Genomic DNA, 14,452 nt, shown 5'->3' on the forward strand with positions numbered 1-14,452 from the left:
TAGTTGGAAATCTTTTTACAGTGTGTTGCATTGGACTGTGAGGTGAGCCTGCTGAGCCAGACACATGCAGATCTCTCTGGCAGGCTTCACTAAAGACTCCTTCGGAGAGACAGATTCACTTGGCTCCTTCGAAGCCGGTGCCCCTCCCCCCACATCCACCCCACCCCCACCCCTAGTGAGAAGTCTCCGGAGAAAGAAATTAGAAAATGAAAAAAGCCTCGTCTAGAAAGGGCAATGAGTTGCAAAATCTTTCCCAGAAATTCACTGCCCTTAAGAAAATAAGGTAACACCTCATCACACTTAACGCAAGAGATCAAGACTATAGGGAAAGAAACAAAGTGAGGTTGAGGATTAAAAGTTTGTGGAGAGCATGAAAGTCTGGACTTCCCTGTGAAATGTATGCATTTTACCCTACTTGCCAAACCTATACGTTGGAAATACTCTGGCAATTCCCTCTGTTGCCCCAGAAATCCCTCACTAAGTTTTATGAGTTTTGTGGTTTAAACAACAAAAAGTAATAAGAAAGATTGTGTTCAAGGTGCTGTTTCCAGAGGACAGGAGATTGGAGCTGGCAATATTGAAGGAATGACCTGTTAATCTTTCAGAATGCTATGGCACTTAGTCTAGCTTGCTGTTTTGCTGTGCAATGGTTACATTAATGCCATCCCCACAGCCTTCATTTTGACTGAGTTATCTCACACTTGTCCTTATCACTCTGGACCTCATTCCAACCATTTTAAAAGTGAGAAAGGTATAAAATTAGAAAGAGCAAAGTGACTTTTCTATCACTCTCAAATCTTGTACTTTTTCCAAGTTTTCAGCTTTCCCTGGTTTTGCTTTTCAATATGTGTTCCTAAATCAGGAAATAAAAATATCCATAAGCTATTACTAACCTTATTTGCTACAGGTAAAAGTTGCTCCTAATTTTATCACCAATACTTTATTTTAGTCTTTTAATGAACTTTCCACATTATATATAAAAGTAGATCCTGTGAATCAGGCTTTTAAAATTAAATAAGAATAAAAATGAGAGAGTGATAAATAAGTATCTGTACAAATGTTGCAAAGTAAAGAATATTAAATAAATGTATTTGATCACTATTTATGATCTAAGGCACAAAGACAATTTTAAATTGCTCCTTATTTGAAATTTTAAATTGTACATGTACCCGAATGGTAACAGTTAAGAGAAAAAACTTCTTTTCTTTAATTTTCTTTGCTTTCTATTCCATTTTTCCTATCAAAAAAGAAAAACTTCAATGTCATACAAAATGGCTTGGAGTGGAAGAAGAAAGCAAAAAGAGAGAGGAAAAAAAAGAGATACGTTTAAATATGAAGAAACCATGGTTTTAAAATGTGGGTCAATGTAAATTGAATTTTTTTTTCAAAGAACATTCAAAAAACTGTTTCTCTTTATATTTCAAAGTCAAGGGGAAAGATGAACTCAAAATGGACTGAATTACATTTTATAGAAACAAATGATAGAAAATAAGAATTTGCTGATTCATGGAGCATGTTCGTAGTAAATGTGTAAGATCTCTGGGCAAATATTATTGCCTAGTAACCAACTGTAATTCATATATAAACTGGAAATCAAAATTTTGTAGGCATCACGTGTAATTCAACAGTTATTCCATTAATGTGTGTTTCATAAGGTTATGTATGTACTTTTCACCATATAACTGCATACATTTCCTGCAATATTAGCATCATTGTATTAAAATTATCATTCATGGAACTTTTCCAAATTCATATTAATATGTGCCTCAGATTACCTTAGATCACATACTATTTTTTTAGCATTGAACACTGGCTACATATATGTAGTAAATTTTAATCAAATTAAATGCAAGTGAAAATATTGGATTTTACTTTTTGTACTTAAAAATTTCTTGGTTTGAGAATTTATCTCAAATTGATCAGCAGTCAATGTTGAAATTTTCAAAACTACTAGGATTATGTTGAAATAAAATAGTGTGTTGAAAGAGATTTTGTAATTTTCTGCCCTCTGCTGTTCAATATTGGTAATTATCTAGAACTTAAGTATTGTTTCTAAAGTGAGGCTAAGATACAGCAAAAATGGAAGAAAAGCAAATACTAGCCACTCTATCATTTGGGTTTCTATTTTGTGTTGTTGTTTGTTACTGCTGTTTTATTTATATTTAAATATAATTTTCAAGATTGACAAGAATATATGTAACATATAGAATATATGTAAAATTTCAATTCTGTCTTACTCCATCTTTGTTTCAATGTAGAAATAACTTCCTTTTTATTAAAGATTTTTTTTAAGATTTATTTATTTATTTATACAAGCACTGGGTATGGTCAGTAGCGCGGGAGGGTGAGAGAATTCACCAGAGCCAGAGCGGGGAACAGAACAGGCAGACCAATGAAATACACTGCTGAGGGGAGCAGTGGGCATAGCAGGAGAGGTCTGCACATCATGTGGGACCCTCACCCAGCAGCCGGGGATCGAACCAGCGCTGCAGAGGCTGCGGGCAGCTTCGCAGCCCAGTGCTCAACCGCTGCACCACCAGAAATAACTTCCTTAGAAATATGCTTCAAATTGCTCAAGGAGTTCATATATGCAAACCCACTCTGCACAGTTTTAATTTGTATTTCATAGTGCAAATTATTCCTGTAGTGTGGTGGTTATCACATTATAAAAAGCTTTGCATAAATGAAAAGTGTGTGTTGGATGAGGGCATTGGGGGTGAAAAATTTCAAATGACTATCAGAATAAACTTTAGATGATTTCATCATCAAACTTGAATTACAAATGTCAGTACCATATTTCCTAGTGATGGAGTCTAACCACAGCAGAGATCATTGCCTCTTTTCCTTTTGATCCTTGGGAACTGTGAAAATAATGGCTATCTGACAGAACTGGGTGCAACGCAACATTAGAAAGAAAGGAAAATCCAAGCAAAGATAGCAACTTTCCTGCAGAAAAAACTCAGATTCCAAACATGAGACCTTGTTGGCTGAGCTGAAGCAAATTAACAACTAGAAAACATGAAGTAATTAAAGTATTTAGTAACTCAACACTGAGTAACACCCTTGCCAACATTGTCATTTCTTGCTCTTTTTTTTTGAAAATAACTATTCTAATAGGGGTGAAGTATTATCTCATTGCAGTTTTGATTTGCATTTCCCTGACTATTGGTGATGCTGAGTATTTCATGTACCCACAGAGGATCTTGCCTCTGTGTTTGCTATAGTTTTGAGTCTTACGGACATAAGTCTTCTCTGCTTTCAGAACTAGATATTTTGGACTTTGTATTTTAGGTGAGAATCTGAAAAATTAGGAAATTAAATGTAAGTTCCAAACCCTTTTATGCCTCAGGGAGAAGCTAGTAGTTAGGATTTCCCCTCCCAAAAGCATGGCGCTGTGCTAAGAGTGTCTCAGCATTTCCTACCCCTATTGATGTGGAAATTTATTTCCTGATTTGTTCTATGTGTGGGAGACAGGAAACAGTTTTTTTTTTTTTATTTCTTTGAAAGGTATCTGTCCCACATATAGCTGTACATTCAATGCGTCCGTGGGAGAAAGAGTTCAGCAGCTTCTTATATTGCTATCTTGGTTGACTCCCAAAAACACTTCATTTAGATGCAACAATAGCAGTAAAGATTTAGGTGTATGCTCCAGGAATCACAAACAGTAAGGTGTTTCTAGAATGAGTAATCTGAATCAAAGAGTCTTTTAAAAGTACATTTCACTCACTCAATGAGTGACAGCAGGAAATAAGAGAATAAAGCATTCAACCGGTCTCCACTTGTGTTTTTAATATAATGCAAGGGGGGAGGGGTGGTAAAAGAGTGACAAAAAGAAATAAATATCCCAAAACATAGCCACAACACTTTCCAAATCTGCAGATGTTTATAGACTTCAATAGGTAATCACAGCTACTTTCTTCAAACAACCTCTCTTCCTTATCCATATTCCTTTTGTCATCAACTCTGCCAGACAATAATTTACTTGTTGTATGTGACCCAAACCCTCATTTCCACAGGATTTGCGTCCTTGATATTCTCCTCTTTTAAAGTTTCTATAACTTTCTATTGACCAATTACTAGACTAGAGAATAACAGGAGGCGGAGTAGTGAGTAGTGAAGCTGATTACTGGTGATGCTGAGTATTTCATGTACCCACTGAGAATCTTGCCTCTGTGTTTGCTATAGGTTTGAGTCTTATGGACATAAGTCTTCTCTGCTTTCAGATCTGTATATTTTGGACTTTGTCTTTTAGGTGAGAATCTGAAAAATTCCATTACATAGTACCTTTCCCCTCCTCCAGGCCAATATTTATAATTTTTATTTTATAATGACATGCTGCTGTGCATATACAATTTTATGGTTCAATGGACCAGATAATGCCATTTCTTCAGGATGGGACTATCAGGTGATGGGCAGATCACAGTGCCATGTGATAACTCTGGAAGGAAGCTTAGCCTACACCAAAGCCCAGTAGCAAGTGAAACATTACTTTTGAAACGGAGAAGAGTTGCCAGGAATGGAAAGCTAGTTCTTATTTCAAACTCTATACATCTAGGCTGAGAGTTCTTTAGAGGATCTTGCCATGGTCTCTATGTCAGCATCTTCGTCACCCCTCAATACCTCTAATACCATGGGGTCTACGGGGTCTAGAGACTCACATGTAACTTGGCATTGCAGTCAGAAATTGTCATTACAGTTTATTTCTCTGGGTTCAACTGGCAGCCTAATAGGTTAATGCTAATTAATGTGTCAGAGCAGCATGTCCACACGTGATACATACATTATCTCTAAAATCCATAGGATCGCTTATTTTTTGTGGTAGGTGGCAAAATATACAGCTGGACTCAAATCACTGGATGCTTAAAATTTCACTTATTAGGCAGACCTTGTAATTTTAAGGGTTTATGTTCCACATTTACCAAGAGACCTAAGAAGTTTTCTACTTCTTTCTTCCTCAAAAGCTTCCATTATCAGGAAACTGTCTATAAAATATACCAGTTTAGTTTTCTTCTACAGAAGTCATCCAGACCAGCCCCATACCTCACTTGAGAATATGGTAATATATAATTTACTTACCTAAAGAAAATGAGAGATGTTGGTGTGAGCAACAATTGTCTTCATCTCGGGGGGCAAATATGTGATCCACTGATATTAGAAATAATTTTTGCCTCTTAAGAGATGATCCCCTTGCAGACTTGAAAGGTTACCTTCTATTTGCACAGGAATTCTAAGAAATTTGAACTTTCTAGCTGTTAGCCTTGTCCAAGTCTGTAGAAATGTCTTTATTCTGTGCTTAAGACTTCCACTCCTTTTTTACTGGAACCATTGTATTAGAGATTGGTGTAGAGTGTTTAATTGGCATTGGAAAATCTGTTTATTTAAAAGAAGAACTTATGTTTCCCTAAATCATAAATTTGCTGCTACTACAGGAGAGGTGGGACTCATTCAAAATTTCAAGAATATTTTCTGATCTCTATGCGTATTCTAAATTGTATGCTCACAGGTTTGAATTTCTCATATTCCCTGTGTTTCTTCTCTGGGGTCAGAGAAAAGATAGTTCTAACATCACTACACAGACTTATGGTCAAAGTAAGAAAGACTTCCATCTCAAAGCCTCTGTCAGTTTTGAGCAGCAAAAGAGTAGATCTTGGCTTGGTTAATGTTTTATCAATTAGAGTAGTTTCGTAAGTCCTTGGATATGCAAAAGTTGATCTACAGGAAAGTAAAGGCAGAGAGAGCTTAATTATAGTTAGGTTTTAAAAGGGGAGAGAGCTGAATTTCCCAAAGACACCCAATATAAGTGTTCTAAACAGAGAAATAAAGAAATCTAGTACCAACCAGGACCCTACAAAGTAAGTGGTCAGCAATTTCTGGACATGATACTTATTTAACTATGTAGATCCATATATTATAAGTTGTATTTCTAGATGCAGCCTTCTCCTTTGCCCTAACTTTCAGTGAAATCTTGCTGTGGGAGTAAGTTTCATTGTTATATTACATTACAAGGATTTAGGATATTTAAAGGAATATATATATAACTGTTATACATTTTATATTTGTTTTATGAAGTGAGAAAAACATTATATAACAATTGGATACCAATGACTAAAGAAAAATAGAATCAATTATAATATAATGGTAATATTTTTAAGTCATTATATCTGAATGAGGCAGGAAGGAACAAAAGTTTTCCTTTCTAAAATGAGTAAATTGGTTGCTAAGTCCATGAAGTTTTATACAAATAATAACAACAAAAAATACTGATTTTGACTGCTTTAAAATTGAGGTTGTTTTATTGACACATAGAACTATCTTTCCAGAGTTATTGCAGAATTTGGTTGATGCAGTCACTGATTTTCCTTTCACCTACATTTAAAGTTGAGCTGGGGGCCTCCCCGGTGGCGCAGCGGTTGAGCGCTGGGTTGCGAAGCTGCCCGCAGCCTCTGCAGTGCCGTTTGGATCCCTGGCTGCTCCCCGGCCACCGGAGGAGGGTCCCATATGGCGTGCAGACCTCTCCTGCCGCCTGCTGCTCCCCTCAGCAGTGTACTTTGATCCTTCTGCCTGTTCTGCTTCCCGCTCTGGCTCTGGTGAATTCTCTCACCTTCCTGCGCCTCTGACTGTACCCAGAGCTTGTATAAATATATAAATCTTAAAAAAAAAAAAATAGCTACACCCATTAGAAAAAAAATAAAATAAAATAAAGTTGAGGTGGATTCTTAAGGTTAAAGCAATTGCTGTATTCTCCCGCTGGAAAGAAAGCACTTTTTGAGTGCAGCATTCCAGCAATAAGTCCTAAAGTTTATATGAACTGGCTAACTTGGGTCAAATGGCCAATTGCACATGTCCAGGGAGAAGAAAGACAGAGTTTGGATCTGAGTCCTACCACGAAGGAGCTAACTGAATGTGTGGATACTGTAAATAATTGGGAGGAAGGAAGCAGGGAGACAAGCACATCCACTAGAGTAGATATATATGGGGGGAAATAAGACTAATTCTAATAAGGGAGAAATTCTATGACTTTGTGCCCAAAAACATGTTTTCTCTAATCTTAAACTGACTTGATCGTTAGATATAATTAGCTATGAGTATCACGTCCTACTCATTTCAAAGATTGTTCATTGAACATTGTATAAACTCTGGGAACACTACAAACTCATTTGGAAAAACATGTTTTGCTACTGCATATGCAACTTACAAGAAGTACATGGCCGTGAGAGTAGTTTGAGGCCTAAATAACCCTTAACTGTACTGAACACTCCCTCTCTTGTCAGCAGTTTTATAACACCATAAATATTTTTGTGTCTGATACTGCTAATGAGTTCCATAAAGGAATTTTAGCCCCAAAACAACCTTGTTCAGCATTCTCCTTTTGGCAACAGTAATTAGGTATTTTTTTATATAACTGCACTAAAATATATCACGGTTGGGTAGCTATTTTAAAATAAACAAAATTTTATTATCACAACAAAAAAGACAAGATTTTTGTTTTCTCCTGTTGTGCTTTTTGTGTGAGGGCTTGTTTTTTCTACCTCAGTATTACTGACCTACTAGAAAAGACAGATTTTTACCATTCTATATCATATATGGGTGACTATATTAAAGTTTCAACCAAAAAATGTTTTTCACATGTTGATATTAAAGCAAAGATTCTGGTTAGAGTACACTGTATTTCACCCAGGAATCAAAGCTACTATTGAAATATGAAAAAAAAAAAAAAAAAAACTACAATAAATCTCACCAACCACCTAAAGTTTTGAAAAGTTCATTATAAATTTATACCATTTTACAATTCATTAATTTTAGAAAAATACTTCTGTCAGGTTATACACAAAAACCTAATTCAGAGGTGCCATTAACATTCCTTTCCACTGGAATGTATTTCAGAGTGTATCTTAGTGACAAGAAGTCCTGGTACCATTAGTGGCAAGATAATTTATAGTGATAAATAATTTATGGCTTTTTCTTCCTCTTATAGAAGAATCCTAAAGAATGAAAACTATTTTCTTTCTTGCACTCGCCCCTTTTGAAATGTCCTGTTGGGCTCTGAATTGTACAGACAGAAGGATTCATTTGCCTGGGGGTCAGATATAATGGGTTTTGGATTAAATTGTCAAAATGAAGCGTGTGGGTCTGAGTCAGTAGAAAATTAATACTGAAAAATGTCTGTGGGATGAAGGATAGCGCTGCTATACTTTGGTTTTCATTATTTTTCATGAGAGTTTTGGGGGTTGTGGTTGGTCTTCATATGATGTGGGGAAATTTGGAAGAACTGAGAGCTGCAGAAGTCAAACTGGGTGGCTTGTGATATGAAGAGTTAGAGAACCCTAAGAACTATGCATGATCTTGACGTTCGAGCACAGGATTCTGTATTCCATCTTGCATGAAAGAAGAGCTTTCCATGCTTGAATAATTACAGGGCTCAGAATATGATTTGATGCACTGCAGCATACAGTCCTTTCTTCTATTTTGTAGGCATTACTTTATTTTCCCCTTTGTCCTGTTACCCTGGGAAATGAAGGGTCCCTCCAGCTATGACAAAGTTGTGTTTCTCACCACCCTGGTGAAGTGAGGGCATTTAGTCTTATTCATCTAATTTAACACAACATGGATACTGAGAATCTTCCTTATGTTTTCCTTATAATTGTAAGGGAAAATCATATCCTCAACTTGTTATTATACCTTTGGTCAATCCAACTGGCACCAATTATCCAAATTACTTTCAGTTGCAATATTTCCAAATGTTCAGAAGCCTTCTTCAAATTTCAAATTGGGGACAGAAAACAAATTACTACACTAAAATGCTTTCATAAACATTAAAATTCCTTGTATTATAGAACCAAAATAAAATGATAGTAGGATTTATTATATTAGTATGGAAAGAATCACAGAATGCAATGTTTGTGAACCACTTTCTAAAGAAATCTCAGATCTTTTAGAGGAAAATATATCAAAAATTAAGGATGGTCACAAGAAACTGGCAAAATATCTGAAAGGAAATACACAAATCACATTTTTGAAGCCATTTAGTGAATTCTTTGATAAATATTAAGTGACCAGGAACCCAATATATGGGAATAAAGAAATGAGTTAAAAATGAAGTCAAGTTTCTGGACTAAGCTGTCTGAGTACATGCTGAAGCTTCCCTGCCTGAGGTTCAATGTGCAGTCACTCCATAGGAGTCACGTAGGACTCTGGGGGGGGGGGGGTGAGACAGTGCTATTAAAGCCCCAAGTTGAACCTGGGAGTGAGTCAAGATTCCAAGGAAACCAACGCAGGGATGAATCTACACTGGAAATTATGGCTGGATAGATTATTCAGTACCCTCATTGTCTCATCTACATTCATGACTAGGGTAGATATCATATGTGAGTGAGATGCAAGAATGGTCATCACAAGGGAGAAAAATTGTCTGCCTTTGACCCAATTAAAATTGGCAACAGGAAACAGGAACTTCAGAGTTGCCTGAGTTCTACTCAATAGTAAACATCAAGCAAGATAAAATCCATAGGGTAACAAGTTACCAAGGCTCTGATCAAGAAACTGGATGAAATGAGAGTTTTGAGGTAACCTGGGGATCTATTACTTGTGATTGGCATCTGCAGTACTGGGCAGTCTTGTGGGACAGCCCTTAACTCACGGGATCTGATGCTTACAGTATCTTACAGGCAGATACTGTAAGAACTGAGTTGAATTGCTTGCTGGTTTGTGAAGTCACCCACAAGCCCCCATAACACATGTTGGAACTGGGCCCAGGAACTCAACTCAATTTATGAAACTGGTATAATATTGATGCACTAATAGTATATGAAGAACAACAGAAAATTATATTACTGATGAATCTCACTTATAAATATAGATATAGCAATTTTACCTAATTCTTAAAAGACTATATTACATATAAAAGAATGTGCTAAAATCAACACAAAAGAAAACATTTATCCCAGGAAACAGATATCATTTCAAGTTAGAAAAGCTAACACAATAACAACATAGTAAGTTTATTGGAGAAAAACAATATAATCACTTCAATAGTTGCAAATTGTTAACAATGCATAGTCATCATTTTTAACTTGGAAAAAATTGGAAATGTTAATTCTGACCATATCACTTGAATGGAAATGGGAATTAAGTTCTCTAGTACAGACTTTGGAGGGAATATAAATTGAAACAATTACTATAGAAAAAAAAATTTAAATTAGTATTTTATTTCCTCAGAGGTTCTACCTCTATTTAAATACTAACCAGAATTATTCTCACATAACTTTTAGGATATACACACAAAAATATTTCTTTCAGTATTGTCTGAAATAATGAAAAATTTGCAACAACCTAATATTCTTAAATAAAATATGATTAACACATACAAGGGAATAATCTCAGTGTCTGTATGAGCAGCGCTCAAAAAAAACTAAGTCTGTAAGCCATGCATATAGTTTGATATAATTTATGAAAATTTAAAACATATATTATAAAATAATTAAAATATTTTTGAAAAATAAAAATACAAACCAACTGATAAATCAAGGTTATCTCCAGGTATAACTGCAGAGGATCAAGGTACAGAATTGGAGGAAATGATTATTTCTAGTTTATATTTAAATTTCTATTTTTTTAAATAAGACAAAGCATTCATATATTCATAATGAACAAGTGATTAAAAACAAAATTGAAATGGAATATGCCAGAAAGTTAATTGAATTCTCAGTGTTAGGATATAGCTAATTATCATATTTTCTTAATATTTTTTCCACTCCCACTCATATCTGTCTTTCACAATCTCTTTGTCTCACTTTCACACACATACATTTAAATGCATAATATAGGATGATAATTGAATCTTCAAAAGGAAAGAGTTTTTCATGGTGCATGTTGAGAATATTTTTCTTCCCCAAATTTGTATGTTGAAACCATAAACCCAACATGATAGTATTTGGAAGTGGAGTCTGTGTGACATAATATTCATAATTCTTTATGAATGGGATTAATGCTTTTATAAAGAGAGGTCAGAGAACTAACTAGCTCTTCTTTAGCCATGCAAGGGTATTGAAAGAAGATGGCCTTTTTGCGGCAGCCTCTGCCGCTGAACACCAGTGAACTTACTGGAAAGAGGGAGGCTTTCACTCAGACACATCAGAGTGAGTAAAAGGGGGTCTTACTCACTCTGATGTGTCTGAGTAAAAGCCTCCCTCTTTCCAGTAAGTTCACTGGTGTTCAGCGGCAGAGGCTGCCGCACCTTTTGCAGATTAGGAAGAGCGCACCCACCAAGAACCCAACCATGCTGGCACCCTGATCTCTGACCACCAGCTTCTAGAATTGTGAATAAATGTTGATCCAGTCTCTGGTCATTTGCTATAGCAGTTGGAACAAAGACGCATAGATAATCTGGGAGCATTATCAGGGAGCAAAGAAAATGCTAATTCAAATCTCATGTCCAATACATAGTGAGAAAAAAATAAATAGGGGCCACTAAGGGTGGATTCTCATGTGAGAGGGAGAAGGAGTAGACAAGAGGAGTCAAGATTTGGACGATGATCAAGGATGAAGGTTCTTGAACAGATACCGAGACAGGCTCTCCCAACAAGACAGGGCATTCTGCAAGTGTCAAACTCCCTGGAAATATGTATGAATACAAGAGAATTCAACCGAGAGAGGAGAGAGGCAACTGGGTGTTTCCTTCCATATTCATTTGGCCTGTAGAAAGTAGTAGTTCTTGACATACAGAATGATGGGTTGGGGGGGTGAGGTAGTTCATTTTATGAGGTGGGGCAGAATGAATCTGGGGTAGACACAAAAATGAGTGTTTTTCAATGACTAAGCATACAATTAAGTAAATGGAACAATCTGTTGATACTAATTTTTCTCTGTGGGCCATCTGGTTCATATCAATTAGCACATACTTATTTTATTTGATCTTTAAATAGGCATTCTTTCAAAGAGTTCCTAATGTAACCTTAATGTGAAACTGTTCCATATATAAATAAGTACTCTGTAGGATTTCCAAAATGGCAAAAATATAGTATGTCCTAGTTGCAAATTAAATACCAATTAATATACTATATATATGTGTGTGTGTGCATATTACATGTATAAGTATGGATGAAGATATATGTGTATATGAATATATGTATGTGTATATATATTCAGCTACATCTAAACACACAAATATTCATATATATGTGTGTATACATATTTGTATTAGTTTTATTATCTTGCCAGCATTATATTTGTGGCATGTCAAGAATTAAAAAAAAATGTTTCTTTAATAAGTGAGTAAATACAAGGGCTATCCTATATGATACATAGCCTTTTAAAGAGACTTAAATATTTTATTGCTTATTGGTTGACCTCATATATTTTTAATATGAGTTCAGAATGCAACACATTGCTATTTATACAGAATTGGATTAATTGGTACTTTGATTAATTAGGAATAAACATGTTCAGTAGTTGGGTTACTAATATTCAAAGAATTAGAATACAATAAAACACATAGCATTCCAATTCTACTAAACATAATTTAGCATTCTATGTTTCAGAAAGAATTTCAAAATCATGAAATTTTCCAAGATAATTATTATAAGCATTAATTATCTTTTAATAGTACCATAATACATGAGTTATAAGAGATTGACATCAATTTGCATAGCATGTTTAATATATCTAGATAATTCTTCTCTTTATTCTTAAAAAACTCTGTATTCTCAGTTATTCATTCTTTTTATAGGATAAATGCAGACTATAACACTGTAAATCTGTGGAGTCTGAATTTTGGCATTATATTGTATTACACATGACCTAATTTTAAAATAATGGACCTTCTAATAAATATTCCAAAGATTCATTTGCTCATTCTAATAATATTTTAATATGCAATTTCTTGCTTTATTCCCATCTTCATTTTATATTCTAAATTTATCTCTATGATTAGGGATGCTAAGATATCTGAAAAACATAAATAATAGGCATCTATTGTCAAAATAACTATCCCAATTTTAGCCTAACACCTATTATTTTAGTAAAATAATTTTGAAAAACTGAAACATTACTAGAAGTAGCTTTAGAGCAAGAAATAGTAGAGCAGTAGCAATAGGAAGAGGTAAAATGAGATAATAACCAAAATTTATTTCACCCTTGCTCTGTACCGGGAACTTTACATATAACAACACATTAAATCCTCATAACAATGTTAGGAGGCTGCCATAACCCACATTTTATAAATGAGAAAACTGAGGCTCAGTGATGCAAATTTAATTTGCCACGATTCACACTAATAAGTGGGACGCTTGTCTAAACTGTTGCCCAGTTCTTGCTTACAACCACTTGGAAAGACACTTGCATTGGAATAAGTAATTCTTAACATTATTTTTATTCTCTTTAAAAATAAGACAACTGAGAAAAAGATTATTTAACAAGGTTTGCAGGTTTATAAATGACAAACCCAGAGCCATCACCAGCTACTATTCCTTCATTTCCCATTCTTTCCACAACCTTCTCCTGCGTCCCTACATCTGATACCTCCCTATATCTGGTTTAGTTGTGACTCTAAAATTATTTTAATACAATGCATAGTCCACATATATTCATTAGGAAATTTCACATTTTATTTGTGTCTAAATTTATTCATTAAGAAATCTGCAAGTTTCAAAGATGCTGTTGGACTGATTAGAAACTAGTGATTTTTGAATGAAAGGCCTTTTGAGTACACAACTTGAATGAACCAGAAGAGTGCAGCTGTGTTTAGAAAGAGGCTTTATAATAGTCCCAGGCAGAATTTATTAGGTATTCCCTCTTAATGATTTCCATATAGTATTCTCTCAGTTAATATGTTAAAGATCATCTCTGTTGTTGACAAACCTGAGCATTCTTAGATTTATAAAAAATGCTTGTTTGTTAATAAAGCCAACATCTCTGACTCTTCCATTGTGTGCCAATCAGATCCTAAGAAGTTTCCTTAAAGCTTACAGCATGAGGTTGTAGTCCTAAGAGAAGCAAACGGGTGTTTACTGTATTAAATGCCTTTCTCCTCCTGCTACATATCCCAATCTAATAAACACTTAAAAGAACATCCCATGGGAACATACTATAAACTGAGCTGAGCTTTTCAAAAGCTAAAATCGTTTGCCTCTTCATCTTGTTTACCATTTCACAAAATGGGGTTTCTGTTATGTGTCATCCGTGGCATAGGGAGAGGCAATGTTAATTGGCTAATAAAATTCCTATTTGATGAGGTAATTGGTGAAGGACCTGTGGAGGGACTGCTTGCTATTCCCGCTTGCCCTTGGAGGCTTCTGCCTCTTTTTTGGTCCCCAAACAGTGAATTGATATTAATTGAACTGCAATTGCCTGAGGCTGCACATTGGGATTTACTGAAAATTGTTTCAAGTTCAAGGATTAAGATCAGATGGGAGTTTTTGTTAAAAAACAAACATTAGGGAAAGTGCATTACATCATC

The sequence above is a fragment of the Talpa occidentalis genome, unplaced genomic scaffold, assembly GCF_014898055.3.
Source record: "Talpa occidentalis isolate TD23 unplaced genomic scaffold, MPIMG_talOcc4v2.1 talOcc4.8, whole genome shotgun sequence".
In the NCBI taxonomy this organism is placed as follows: Eukaryota; Metazoa; Chordata; class Mammalia; order Eulipotyphla; family Talpidae; genus Talpa; species Talpa occidentalis.